General features: G+C 42.8%; 1 protein-coding gene and 1 pseudogene across 2 annotated transcripts in view; one reads left to right on the forward strand and one right to left on the reverse strand.

Moving 5' to 3' along the window:
- LOC147268817 (uncharacterized) overlaps positions 1-13,564 on the reverse strand; it is a 178,360-nt gene that overhangs the window by 87,163 nt on the left and 77,633 nt on the right. The gene's annotated exons all lie outside the window — the stretch shown is intronic.
- On the forward strand, positions 2,700-4,326 carry LOC147268820 (zinc finger BED domain-containing protein 4-like; annotated as a pseudogene). Its single transcript, XR_015111182.1, has 2 exons — positions 2,700-3,734; positions 3,864-4,326. The product of XR_015111182.1 is annotated as a zinc finger BED domain-containing protein 4-like (transcript).

The following is a 13,564-nucleotide window of genomic DNA, read 5'->3' on the forward strand; positions in this document are numbered from 1 at the left end:
AGCCTAGTCCCCAATTGATGTCTTTGGACGGTGGGAGGAAGCTGGAGTACCCGGAGAGAACTCACACAGGAACAGGGAGAACAAGCAAGCAAACTCCACACAGAAAGATCCCGCGCCCGAGCCGGGACTCGAACCCGGAACCTTCTTGCTGTGAGGCCACAGTGCTAACAACTGCACCACCATGCAGCCCGATTGTTAGGGCCTGAGCCTGAAGGTACTTCAGGCGAAGACCCTATTATGTTTGCTCGGCAGAGTAACACATTAGCAGCACTAAAAACATGACAAACACCCACTAAACAGTGTCCCAGCCCCCCCCCCCAAACCCATGAGGCAACTCGGCCAGACGGCCCGGAGCCGGTTTTCACATACACACCCATTCAAAACCTGGTACTAGACTGTTCCTGTTGTCAATGAGCGCGCAATATGAGCATTGTGAGCATAACTTGCATCATCTGATTTCACCCCCTGAACATGCATGAAATTCGCTGAAATTTGGCACAATTGTCCGGTCTGGCTACACATTCACTAATCAAAAAGAAAAACACCACAAAAGTCTATAGCGCCACCTAGGGAGCCACACAACTACAAGATAATTTTTTATCATTTGGAGCACTATAACTCCTCCCACAAATGTCCCACAAACATGGGACCAACACTGTTGGACTCGTCTCATCAAGACGAACAATTCCTACACTCTCACCCCTCACCTATCTACAACAGAATGTCCACTAATTGGAAAAAACTGTCAAAATGAGGACTTTTTTTACTCCCCCAACAACATCAATCTCCTCCTAGGGCATTAATGCTATCGCTTCCAAATTTTCACACATCAATCACACAACTCTGCTCTTCAAATCTTTACAGGTTTTTATATGAATTGCTCAGTTTGGATTTTATAAGCCCTCAAAGTGGGGGACACACGTTTCACCTTACAATGGAAGTCTTTGGGGAGACCGTCTCTTCTCAGGGTACATACTCTCAAACAAATGCTTCTCACTTCTACACTACAACTCACACAGCTTCACAAAACACACCACTGGATTCCTCAGAAAAATCCCTACAAAAATATGGTATTATATTGCACTTTAAAGCAACATAAGCAGAGTTATTTGATTTTCACACACTAAAAATGTCCATTTTTAAGCTGCTCTCCACTCTGGCACAGATGACAGAGATTTGTTTACTGTTGTCATGGAAACCACAATTGGCACTTCTCTGCCCTCATGGTACATACTCTCAAACAAACACATGTAGCTTCTAAACTAAAACACTCACACCTTCAAAAAACACACCATTGAATTCCTGACAAAAACTCTACACACTAATGTCTTTTCTTTCAACTTTTGACCAACATATGCTGAGTTATGACTGTGTTTCACAGTTAAACTGCCAAATCCTCCTCTGCTCTCCACTCCGACACAGATGGCAGAGAGCGAGCAGAGAAGGGAGGGGCTCTTAAAGGGCCGGCTCTCAGCTCTGCTCTCACACTGTGCAGCACACTGAGGCCCGTATCTCCTAAACTACAAGGCCTAGGGATTTGCCGATTACACCTTTGGTTGCGGGTCGATGGTGCCCACCCGGCCGGGGGCGCGCGGGGGCTCAGGCCCTAACAACGCTGCTTGCAGCTTTAATTATTATATATTACTGTTATTAATTATAATAGATACTTGATGACTACCCGCTACTTGCCGCTAGCCTAGTTTTGCCATTCAGATTATCTTTTTTTTAGCTCAAGTACGAAATCACCAATGGCAAAAATGTGAACATATCAAGCCACTAGCCTAGTAATCTCTCTAATGTCAGCAGCCTCGTAGCAAAAATAATAGTCAGCATGTAATAATATTACAATAATGTTGTTAACATTAAATTAATTATTGTATTACATTAATATTACAGACTAGTAAATTTTGATGTTTAAGCTCATGGATACAAAATGCATGTATGGTCAAAAAAGACAGAAGTAGTTGTAACAGAGAGGAAGGCAGAGGATGTTGGGAACATTTAAGGAGGCATTAATTTAGACTTCACATAATATAAGGACAAGAGGTATGCACTTGCCCTTTGCGTACAGAAGTAGTTCTCTCTTTTTAGACCATATATGCATTTGCATCCCTAAGCTTAAACACCAAAACTGACTGGTGTGTCTGCTAAATATCTATGCATGCATGCAATGAGGCTATATGGAATAGGCTACATGCACGAAAGGCTCTTTGATAGGCTGTTTGTTTCCTGTGTGAGCCAGATGTTATGACTACTTTGTAGGCCATAATGACAAGCTGTGCAGTGAATACATGAGTTTAAAAAGTATCTTTTTTCCCCCTCTGTCCCAAATGTTTAGATATGAAGCATACCTTTGCTCAAAAGCAGCTCCGACAACAGACTCAAGTCAGCCACAGATCTCCCAGTTCGTCACAAACAACAAGCAACACTACACTTCTAGCCATCCCCAGCAGAACGCCATCACACGTTCAATACTTTCAGACCTCGTTATTGATTGCAACATGCCGTTGTCCATCATAGAGCACCCAAGTTTTCGGCACTTCTTGTCTGTTGTTGACACCAGGTACAGCCCTGTAAGCCGAAGAACTCTTACTACAAAACTGGATGGTGCAGTACTGGAAAAGCAGACAAAACTAAAGGGTAGTCTTGCAAATGCTGAAAATCTATCAGTTACAGTTGAGATATGGTCAGATTGCAAGATGCGGGGCTTCCTAGGAGTTACTGCTCACTGGATGGATAATTGAGAAGGTGGAATAGTCCTGAAATATGCTTTGCTGGCTTGTAACAGGTTCAGCAGTTCACATAGGGGAAAGAATTTGTGAGGAAATCGAGCAAATATGTAAGGAGTACCAAATCAAAAGTAAGCTATTGCACATTGTATGTGATAATGCTGCAAATATGAGAAAAGCATTCAGCACTTGTTTTCCACAACATAGATATGAAGAGGATGAAGAGGAAGGAGTTGAGGACGATGACTTGTGGACTGACTTGCCAGATGACGATCAAGAGAGGGTGGAGCTTTTTCTCCAAACTAAATCTCAGACAAGACAGCAGTGTTTTGCCCACACACTGCAGCTTGTCATGGGGGATGGCTTAAAAGACACAAAAATAGCTAATGTGGCTCTTGCAAAGGCCTGCAAACTGAGCACTTTACTCCACAACAGTACTACTTTCAAGGACATTTTTGAGAGAGAGTTTGGGCTATCTTGCATCCCCTCCTCAGTTGTCACATGCTGGAACTCAACGCTAAGGCAGTTGAAAGCAGTACTGAAATGTGACAACATGGAGCTCACTGCGATTCTTCAAGAGTCTGGCCACAAAGAGACAGCATTCACATCAAGAGAATGGAGTCAAATTCAAGAGTTGGTGCGTGTCCTTGAGCCTTTTACTGAGGCCACTGACCTCACTCAAGGTGAAAAAGTAGTAGCCATAAGTGCAGTGGCCCCCTGTGTCCTGTCCCTCAACCATCACCTGGAAAACTTAAAAGGCACTATGTGCTACTTGGGTGGGCTTTATCAAAAGTTAACAGACATCTCTCCAAAGGAGGTTCAAGGGGATCTTTGCGAATGTGAAGATGGCAGAAAACTCCTCATCTGATTGCCAGCCATTGCCCTTCTCTGACCCCTTGTATCTGAAGGCAGCCATGCTGGATCCTTCTTTAGGCAGCATGTGGGTGACACATGATGTTTTGGTCCCTGACAACCCAAAGGAGGAGGTGTCAAAAATGATCAAAGGTATGGTATAGCTTTACAGTAAGTACATGTCGAGTTAACCCATGTAAAAAATAGGCTTTATAAAATAAATGTTATACACATAATCTATGGTTTGGTGACTAAATGATATTGTTTTTACTTTTGCTCAAGACTTGATTCTGGAAGATGCAATGAAAGCCGCCCCAACGACTCTACGCTAAGAAGAGGAGGAAGAGGTCCAGAAGAACCCAGCGCTTCAGTCAAACCTCTTCGCGTCCTACAGTAACAAAAGACAAAAAAGGACACAGCTTCAATGCCTCATATGCAGCTCACACACTTTTTGGACATTTGTAGTGGACAGGACTGCCTCCACTTCTGGACACTGAGCAAGAACACACTTCCTCTCTCTTCAAGGTTGTGGTAAGACTGTTGCATATTCCTGCATCCAGTGCACCAGTTGAAGGTGTGTTTAGCGATGGAGGAGTGATCATGAGACCCCATCGGTCACAACTCAGTGCAAACGTTTTAACTAACTTGATTTTTTGCAAGTTTAATGGCCATTGGTAACGGCTCTCAACTCAATATATTCTGATACTCTCTTAGGCACACATTGTTCCCTACCCATCTCTCACACTCTCGGTCTCTCTCTCCTTTGTGTACCCCTTGTGGCTTTTTGTTGAATTAAGTGCATTCTAACTGTTCCAATTTCATATAATAATTTCATATACAGCATGTGATCGTTGCCACTGATACCCGACCACAAAATGAGCATTTTCCTTATTTCAATCTGTGTGCACATTCAGCTACAGTGCGACACTCACTAATGAAGTATTTAAATAGTTTCTTATTGTATTTTGCCAAAAGATGCAAATGTGTTAGATATCCTGGGAGTGATGAGGTTTCTTTTTAGCATGGACAGCAGGTGAGAGGCATGGACTGTGCAGTTCATGTCTGTATCCTGTAGGTGATGTTGGTGCTACAATGTGTGAAACCCAGGTGTAACTACACAACAAAGACTGTCAGAGAGATAGAAGGATGACTGATGTCCATAACACACACCCAAACACATTTTTTATTGAATGAATTAAGTACATTCTGTTACAGTGTTTTTCATATTCAGACAGTAATATGATTGTTTCATCTCTTTGTAATAACACAAAGGTGTTTGAAATTCATTTATGTTGAACTGATTCACTAACTTCTCAGCTTAGGATGAATAAATAAATAAATAAATACTTAAATATATAACAGACATTTATTATATTACATTATATATTACAGACATTTGAAAAAATTAATTTGATAATGACTTGACTTGTGACTCGACTTGACTTGCTTGACTGAAGCTATGCTCAGACTTGACTTGCTTGATCAACCTTACAGACTTACTTTGGACTTACTTGAGACTTGTATGTATGGGACTTACTCCCATCTCTGGTATGTATACATACACTGAACAAAAATATAAAGGCAACACTTTTGTTTTTGCTCTCATTTTTCATGAGCTGAACTCAAAGATCTAAAACATTTTCTACGTACAAAAAAAAAGAAAGAAAAATGAAGAATGGGTCACTCCAAGGAGCTCAGTGAATTCCAGCATGGTACTGTGAAAGGACGCCACCTGTGTCACAAGTCCAGTCATGAAATTTCCTGGCTCGTAAACATTCCACAGTCAACTGTCAGTTGTATTATGACAAAGTGAAAGCAATGGGGAATGACAGCAACTCAGGCAAGAAGTGGTGGGCCATGTAAAATGACAGATTTTGTCAGCGGATCCTGAGACGCTATTGCGCAGTGGTCGCCCACTTTCTGCAGAGTCAATCGTTACAGACCTCCAAACCTCATGTGACCTTCAGATTGGCTCAAGAATAGTATGTAGAGAGCGTCATGGAATGGTTTTCCTTGACTGAGCAACTGCATCCAAGCCATACATCACCAAGAGGAATGCAAAATGTACTGGACTCAAGAGCAGTGGAGATGCGTTCTCTGGAGTGACATATCATGCTTTGCCACTTGGCGATCTGCCAGACGAGTCTGAGTTTAGTGGTTACCAGAAGAACGGTAGTGCATGTCTGACTGCATCTGACTGCCAAGTGTAAATATTGGTGGAGGGAGGGTTATGGTGTGGGGTTGTTTTTGGGAGCTGGGCTTGGCCCCTTTGTTCCAGTGAAAGGAACTCCGAATGCTTCATCATTCCAAGGGATTTTGGACAATTCCATGCTCCGAACTTTGTGGGAACAGTTTGAGAGTGACACTTCCTGTTCCAACATGACTGTGCACCAGTGCATAAAGCAAGGTCCATAAAGACATGGATGAGAGTTTGATGTGGATGAACTTGACTGGCCTGTTCTGACCTCAATCCGATAGAACACCTTTGAGATGAATTAGAGCCAAGACTGAGAGCCAGGCCTTTTTGTCTAACATCCGTGTGTGACCTCACAAATGTACTCCTGGAAGAGTGTTAAAAAATTCTCATAAACACACTATTAAACCTTGAAGAGTTGAAGAAGCTGTTATAGCAGCAAAGGGTGGGACGACGTCATATTAAACCCTATGGATGTCGAACGGGATGTCACTTAACCCTTGGGAACCCATTCACGCACTCAAATATCTCTGGTATGGTTCATCAGGGCTCAATCACACTCATATTATGTGAAACTACACTGCTGCACCTTTACAGTGGAACCTATCAATTATTTTTGCGTTCAAGTATTTGTTTGAAAATAATTTTTGAATATGGCTGAATTTAATCATGAATATGATTCTTAAAAAAAAGCTGTGCTTTAATGTGCATTCCTTTTACTCTCATCTAAATAACTCACTCATATAAACTGTTTGCTTGCAGCTTTGAATGTGGGAATGCAGCTTCAAGCAGAGTTTGGCTACCTTCTTGCTCTGAGAGGATGGAGGTCGCTCAATTCATCGAGGCAAACCGCCAACAATGGCATCTTTCCCATTCGACATTAACTCCACGGTCATGCAATTCCAGAGCTCCACCTAATCATCTGCTAGCATACACCATCTCACCTCCAGCAGCTTGAAAACAAATCAATGAAGACAATCAGTACTGCTCAATGCACTGTGTATCGATGCAACACATATTAATGCACCTGAATAATAGTTGCACTGACCAACAAAGAGTTCAGTATCATAAGTCTTAGACTCTTTCTTCACGAACGACTCCAAGCTGAACTCTACACAGCTTCCGCCTGTGCCTCCATTTCTGGCTTACTGAACCTGAAGCTCCTACACACAGACTCGTAGTAGGTCTTACAGTCACTGAAAAACAATCAAATGGAGGTGCTGTGAATAAAAAATGTAAAAGCCACTGTAAAATTAATGACGGAATGAGAAAACAGCAAAGGTTACTTACACACAATGTCATCATTCTCAGTCCCATGTGAATCTGGACTTGCAGACAGCACTCCAAGCAAATAAGAGGTCAATGCTTCGTCATGAGGCGAGGTCAGTCTGTGAAAACAAAATGCATGCTTAAGATTGGCATCTCTTAACGTATCCATTTCATTGTACAGCAGAATGAAAGCATCAATCTTGCTCCGGTTCGTAGCACCTACAATTTCTCTCCGCGTTGTGTAGCCGACATACTTCTTCCTGTAAATTACAAGACCGAAACACAATTTAATAAAGTCCCTTACACTGGTTCTGCTCACTTTTTCTTTTACAAATCCACTAGACTAACTTTTGCTTCCTAAAAGCTTCATTATGGCTACTTTAGCTGAACTATCCACTGAACATAGTCTTACTGTAAGCATCGCTAGTCACTGAACATTTCTTAGTTTAGCTAGTCCCCACACATATTCTTAACGCAAATTTGGGATTTTGCACCCACCTTCTCTCTCTCGGGTGAACTGACGAGAAAGCCCGCTGATTGCGTTCAGCAGTTTTTTTCTCGTTCGTCTGCGGACTTACTGAAGGAGGATGGTCGTGTCCATGCAGAGGAGTTGAAAGTGGGACACCCCCCAACCATTTTAGAACACCAAACAAAGTAGAAAAAGCACGAAAAAATGTGGAAAATACCAAGACACAAACATGTCCTTTCTTTCCTTTACAAGTTCTTCCGTATAAGTCAAGTCAAGTCAAGTCAATTTTATTTATATAGCGCCAAATCACAACAAAAGTTATCTCATGACACTTTACAGGTAGAGCAGGTCCAGTACCACATTCCTTCAATGAATTTCCACCCAACAATTCTCCATCAGCAGCATATCCTGCAACAGCGGCGATGAAAACCTTCCTTTTCACAGGCAGGACCGTCGAGCAGATCCAGGCTCAATGGGGACGGCCTTCTGCTTTGACTGGTTGGGGGGAAAGAGAGCAGGAGAGCAGGGCAGAGACAAAGACAGATAATGGAGGAAGACAGATGCAGAAGGAAAGAGTGGGACAGAGCAAAAGAGAGAGAGAAAAGGAAGAGACTGATGGACAGACGGGGACGTGAGCAGGTGGACCTACGGGTGGCAGCAATATACGTGGACAATGACCTTGCATGTGATTGGACAAGGGCTAGGAGGCTCGTTGGCCTCCTACAATCATGTGTGAGGTCAACGTTACACCGGAAAAACTCGCGAGATGTTCTTGTATAGCGAGATCTGCATTATGATATTTGTTCTAAACTAAAAAGGGGGTTTATTTCATCACTCGTCAGTTGAGCAATGGATGTCAGGAGACCAAAGAGAAGACCTCAGCGCTTCTGCGACCATGGCGACAGTGAACTGTGCCTTTATTAAACCCACACTGTGCTTCGAGCACAGAAAGCGCGTTTTAAAAATGGATGTTGGGAGAAAAAATCCAAAAGGGATATTGTAGTAAAGAGCCTGCTGCTAGCATCCAGTCATGATCCAACTGGTGGTAGTAAAGACATATACAGTATTTAATCTGGCTTACTTTCATTAAATACATCAATTCAGGCTAAAATTTAAGAGCCTAAAATTGGGCTACCCTGAGCCTGATTTATTTATACCATAGTTTTTCTTTGAAATTGCTGTTGTTTCACAAAGTCCAAAAAATATATACTAAGTCCTATAACAGACTATAATAGTTATAACAGATCCCATTAGCTATTACTGAAGCAGAGGTGAGGACATCAGGACTCTGCTGAATAGTATGATAGCATAAATGGTCCCAAGATGTGGCCTACCTTTCATTTTACATACACGGTAGGTAGGATAGGTGGATAGATAGATAGATAGATACTTTACCTTCACCTTCAGTCCAGCCAACTTCACAAATTCTTTGACGATTCTGCAGTCGTTGGATGCATCAGGAAGGGTGATGAGACTGAATACAGGACTGTGCTGGAGAACTTTGACACATGGTGTGAGAAGAACCATCTCCAGCTCATATTCTTCTTTTATTCTTACTCTTAAACTTTATCTTATTCTTATTTCTTAAAATCTGCACTTTCTGATTATTGTAATTTGTAACTTTATAGTACTTCAAGAGCGTAATAACAGTAACAACAGAATGTCCCCCTGGGATTAATTAAGTATTCTGATTCTGATTCTGATTATTGGTCCCCAATGGGAAATTTCAAGGTTCCAGTACCTCAAAAACATCACACCTATCCTACACATACAACCTAGACAATATTATAAAGGAAGTGTACATGAATGAATAATATGGACAATGACAAAGAAAGAAATAAAAGTCCACATGAATGATCTAAGGGCGGCATCAGCATCACCTTGCAGTGAAAGGGCAGGGACAGGCCTATACAGTGTGTGTGTTGAGGGTACTGTAAATAAGTAAAGTAGTGCAAGAAAGCCAGGAGACCAGCATTAAATAATAACATAAAAAATACACACATATATATATATATAACAAAAAATATAATATATCACAAATATAACTCAAAAAGCAAAAATGTGTTATCTCTGGTCAGTGGGGAATAAAACTGCCCCTGCTACCCTGATTTGCATTTGCATAGTTTACAGGATTTTCATTTACATGTTAAAGCCTCCTCCATAATTGGGGGGGTCAAAGATATGTATGCTGGAAACTTTCTATAATGAGAAACGTATGAAATCTCCAAAAAATGTATTAATATTTTTTTTGTTTAACATTTTCATAAAATTATGTAAATAGTACCCAGTGAACTGATGGCATATCTGGACAGCATAGTCTGTCCTAAAAAAAAACCAAACAAGATATTGCATGGAGAGATTGACCTTATAATGACCGAGATGATAGCTGAAAAGCAAAAGATGTAAAATAACCCTTAAATCAGCTTAGATTCCTAAGGGTTAAGTTAATATGCAAGTCAAGGCAGGTTAGCCAATGCTTTTGGCAGCATAGTGTGTGTGTGTGTGTGTGTGTGTGTGTGTGTGTGTGTGTGTGTGTGTGTGTGTGTGTGTGTGTGTGTGTGGAGAGAAAGAGACAGAGAGAGAGAAATGGTTGAATGAAGTTTATTTGGATTTCACCACTGACTAAAGTTGCATAGCATAAATTAGGTTTCTCATGTTTTTTTGTTTTTGTGATTTTCTTATCCTTCTCTTTCTGCCGCGTAACCTTGAATAAGTTGTCACATGTCTGCCAGGCTGTGTTTAGTATGCTTACATGTGTCTTCTCCTGCAGTACTAGATGAGCTGAATACAAATATTTATTAATTAAAGGCTAATTTTCTGCTCTATCAATTCCATTTCTCACATAGCGCTCCTACAACCCTCAGTGGATTAACAAGAACAGATCCCTCCCCCCCAAAGTACAGAAAAGAATGTGGATTTCTTTGCAGACTGTATTTACTTTTAAGTTTAACAGGTTTTTAGTTGTCAATTTGGAAGGTTGGTGATTCCAAAAAGCCCTGATTGGGTTTGTTGGGTTTATTGGGGACAAATGTCACTCTCTCATTTAACTGTAGGATGGGTAAAACAACGTTTACTAAGAAAAATCAAAAATCAAAAAGCTCATCACAAGAGTTATAAATTTGACAAACAAATGAACAAATCAGTCCAATTGTTGCGGCAATCTAAGGCCTTCAAATGACTCCTTCTGTGTTATCAATCTTCCATCCATCCATCCATTGGATTCCGCTTATTCCGATTAAGGGTTGTGGAGGGGCTGGAACCTATCCCAGTGGCGACAGGCGGGGTACACCCTGGACAGGTCGCCAGTCCATCGCAGGGCCAACACAAACAACCATTCACACTCACCTTCATACTTACAGTCAATTTAAAGTATCCAACTGGCGACCTGTTCAGGGTGTACCCCGCCTCTTGCCCGTAGCCGCTGGGATAGGCCTTAACAGGAAGACAATCGATGGATGGATGGGCACTAACAGGACCTCAAGATGGAGGTCAAGTGGCATACAGCTGCCCTCCGGAGGAGTGCCGGCCAGACAGGTGTGGGTCAGGGAGAGGGGCACCTGACAAAACTTGAGCAGCGGGTGGCGGCAGTCATGGGCAGCACCTCTATGGGGGGGATTGTCGCCACCACCCACGCTGACTCCAAGAGCCTGGAGGGTAAGTGGCAACTCCATTTCTTACGCAACATTTCCACATGCTTTGCCACAGATGTAAACGCAACAAATACACAAAATGAGCCATTTAAATATACCAATATGTTTAATGTTTAACAAAAATTGATCCGTCAGCCATGCCGCTGACGAGCAGCACCCCTGCCAGCTCCCACACCAGCCCGTCTGCCGGCTCAGAGTCATCAACCAGGACCAGCGGCATTTGGGGCAGCCAGTCCTCCGGCCCCAGCACCAGGCCGACAAGAAGCGGACAATCCATGCATCGCAGCGGCGCATCCTCTGGCCCACACGGATCCAGTGGAAGGGTCCTCAAACAGGCGGTCCTGCAGTCGCACGAGGACATTAGGGGAATAATGGGTATCAATGAGCAATAAATGAATAAATGTAATAAATAAATTGATAAATGTTCTGAAATGTTTAGTGGACAAAATAAATTAATCTGGCTTCATGAATGTGTAATCACTTCTTACCCATTCACATTGTGGAAATGAAATTCTGGCGTGTGAGGACGGCTGCCTGGCCGGGATTGGCGTCCATCCCTCCAGCCTCTGCGCATCAATGATCTGCACATTGATGGAATGGAAACCCTTACAATTAACGTGAGCATATACCTCATGGGACAGCGCTTTTATGGCAACATGAGTGCAGTCAATGGCTCCGATTACATTAGAGAATCCGACGATTGCTGTAAATTGCGCTTTAATATTGGCCTGTTAAACCGTACCGTAAGGGAATGTAATGTACCTGCAGGAGAGGTGGATGATCAGGTCCACCGCCAAGGGCATGGCCCAGCTGAGGGTCAATTGGCTCACCCTGGAATGGTCTGCCATCTCCCACTGGAAGGAGCCAGTGGTCAAGAAGCTGAGCGTGCTCAGCACCAGTGTCGACACTGGCACAGCTCGGGTCCTGGTGGTTCTGTGCTGGAGCGCCAGTCGCAGCTCCTCACAAATTTGCAGGAGGATGGCCCGCGGTAGCCGGAACCGGCTCATCAGCCACCAGTCAGAATTGTGGAGCAAGTCCTCCTGCTCCCTGAAATGTTGCTCCCATCTTATTGCACCATTTGCCACATCCTCCAACAGCGCAAGTGCTGCCATTGTTGAAAGTTGCACATTCAGCACAATCGTGAAGGCTCTTTTATAGATGCATAAGTAATGCCTACAGGTGTTTGTCTTTGTGTTTGTGTTGAAGGCTTTTTCATGCCCGATGTATGTGCGGTTAACAAATAATGTCAGTTACCAAACACCACCACATAGTGTTGCCAACGGACAACAACAACGCAAGAATTTGCATCCCGCCAACTTCTACGGCACCTCTGGTGTTGGCGTGAAACAGCACAAGAATTGACGAACTTTTCGGATTGATACATCTGAACATGAGCACCGATCCTGGCGTACGCAAGTTTTTCTTGCGTAAACAGCGTTGATACATGAGGCCCCTGGTCTGTGTTCATTCAAAATCCTTCTGCTTACATTCAAGGCCATCCACAACCTTGCCCCCCCATATCTGTCTGACATCCTCCATCTTCCCACACCCTCCCGTGCCCTGAGATCCTTTTCCTCCATACACCTGTCTGTTCCCTCTGCCTGTCTCACCACCACTGGGAGTGGGGCATTCGGCCGCTCTGTTCCCCGCCTTTGGAATTCATTACCACCCCAACTCAGAAACATTGACTCACCCACTTCAAATCATAACTCAAATCTCATCTGTTCAAATCTGTGTATCCAATTTAATGGAAGTCTCTGTGCCTCTTTCTATTGTTGTTATCCATTATTGTTGTTGTGATGTTTGTTTTGATGATTTTAGATTTTTTTTAAATGTGCTCTGTACAGCGACCTTTGAGTGCCAAGAAAGGCGCCTTTAAATAAAATGTATTATTATTATTATTATTATTATTATTATTATTAGGGCCTGAGCCTGAAGGTACTTCAGGCGAAGACCCTATTATGTTTGCTCAACATAAGAGGGTGAATTGAGTTTCATATTTCTCATTTTGCATGTTTGGCCAGTTGAAAGTTCCTACCAGATCCTATCCCAACTGACTGTTTCTGTCCTGATTTCAGATCCATCCATTTTCTATACCACTCATCTGTTAAGGGTTGCGGGGGGCAGGGGCAAACACCTTATGTGCAAGCACATGATGATCTCCCACAGTGTGTCATTACAAAGTTATGTTGCCAACAGCAGTCTGGCTGTCACGGTCCCTGTGTCGTGCTTTCTGTTTTATTTGTAGTCATGTCCTGTCTTCCTGACCTCCCTCCTGTGATTACCTCATGTGTCTCACCTGGGTGATTGCACCACCTGTGTCTTGTTTCCCCACTTGTATTTAACCCGTGTGTTTTTGCCTGTTAGGTTGTTGGTCCACTGTCGTGTTTTTAGGCCGTGT

Source organism: Aulostomus chinensis, chromosome 2 (assembly GCF_037954235.1).
Source record: "Aulostomus chinensis isolate RoL2024-O1b breed Wild chromosome 2, RoL_Achi_v1.0, whole genome shotgun sequence".
Classification (NCBI taxonomy): Eukaryota; Metazoa; Chordata; class Actinopteri; order Syngnathiformes; family Aulostomidae; genus Aulostomus; species Aulostomus chinensis.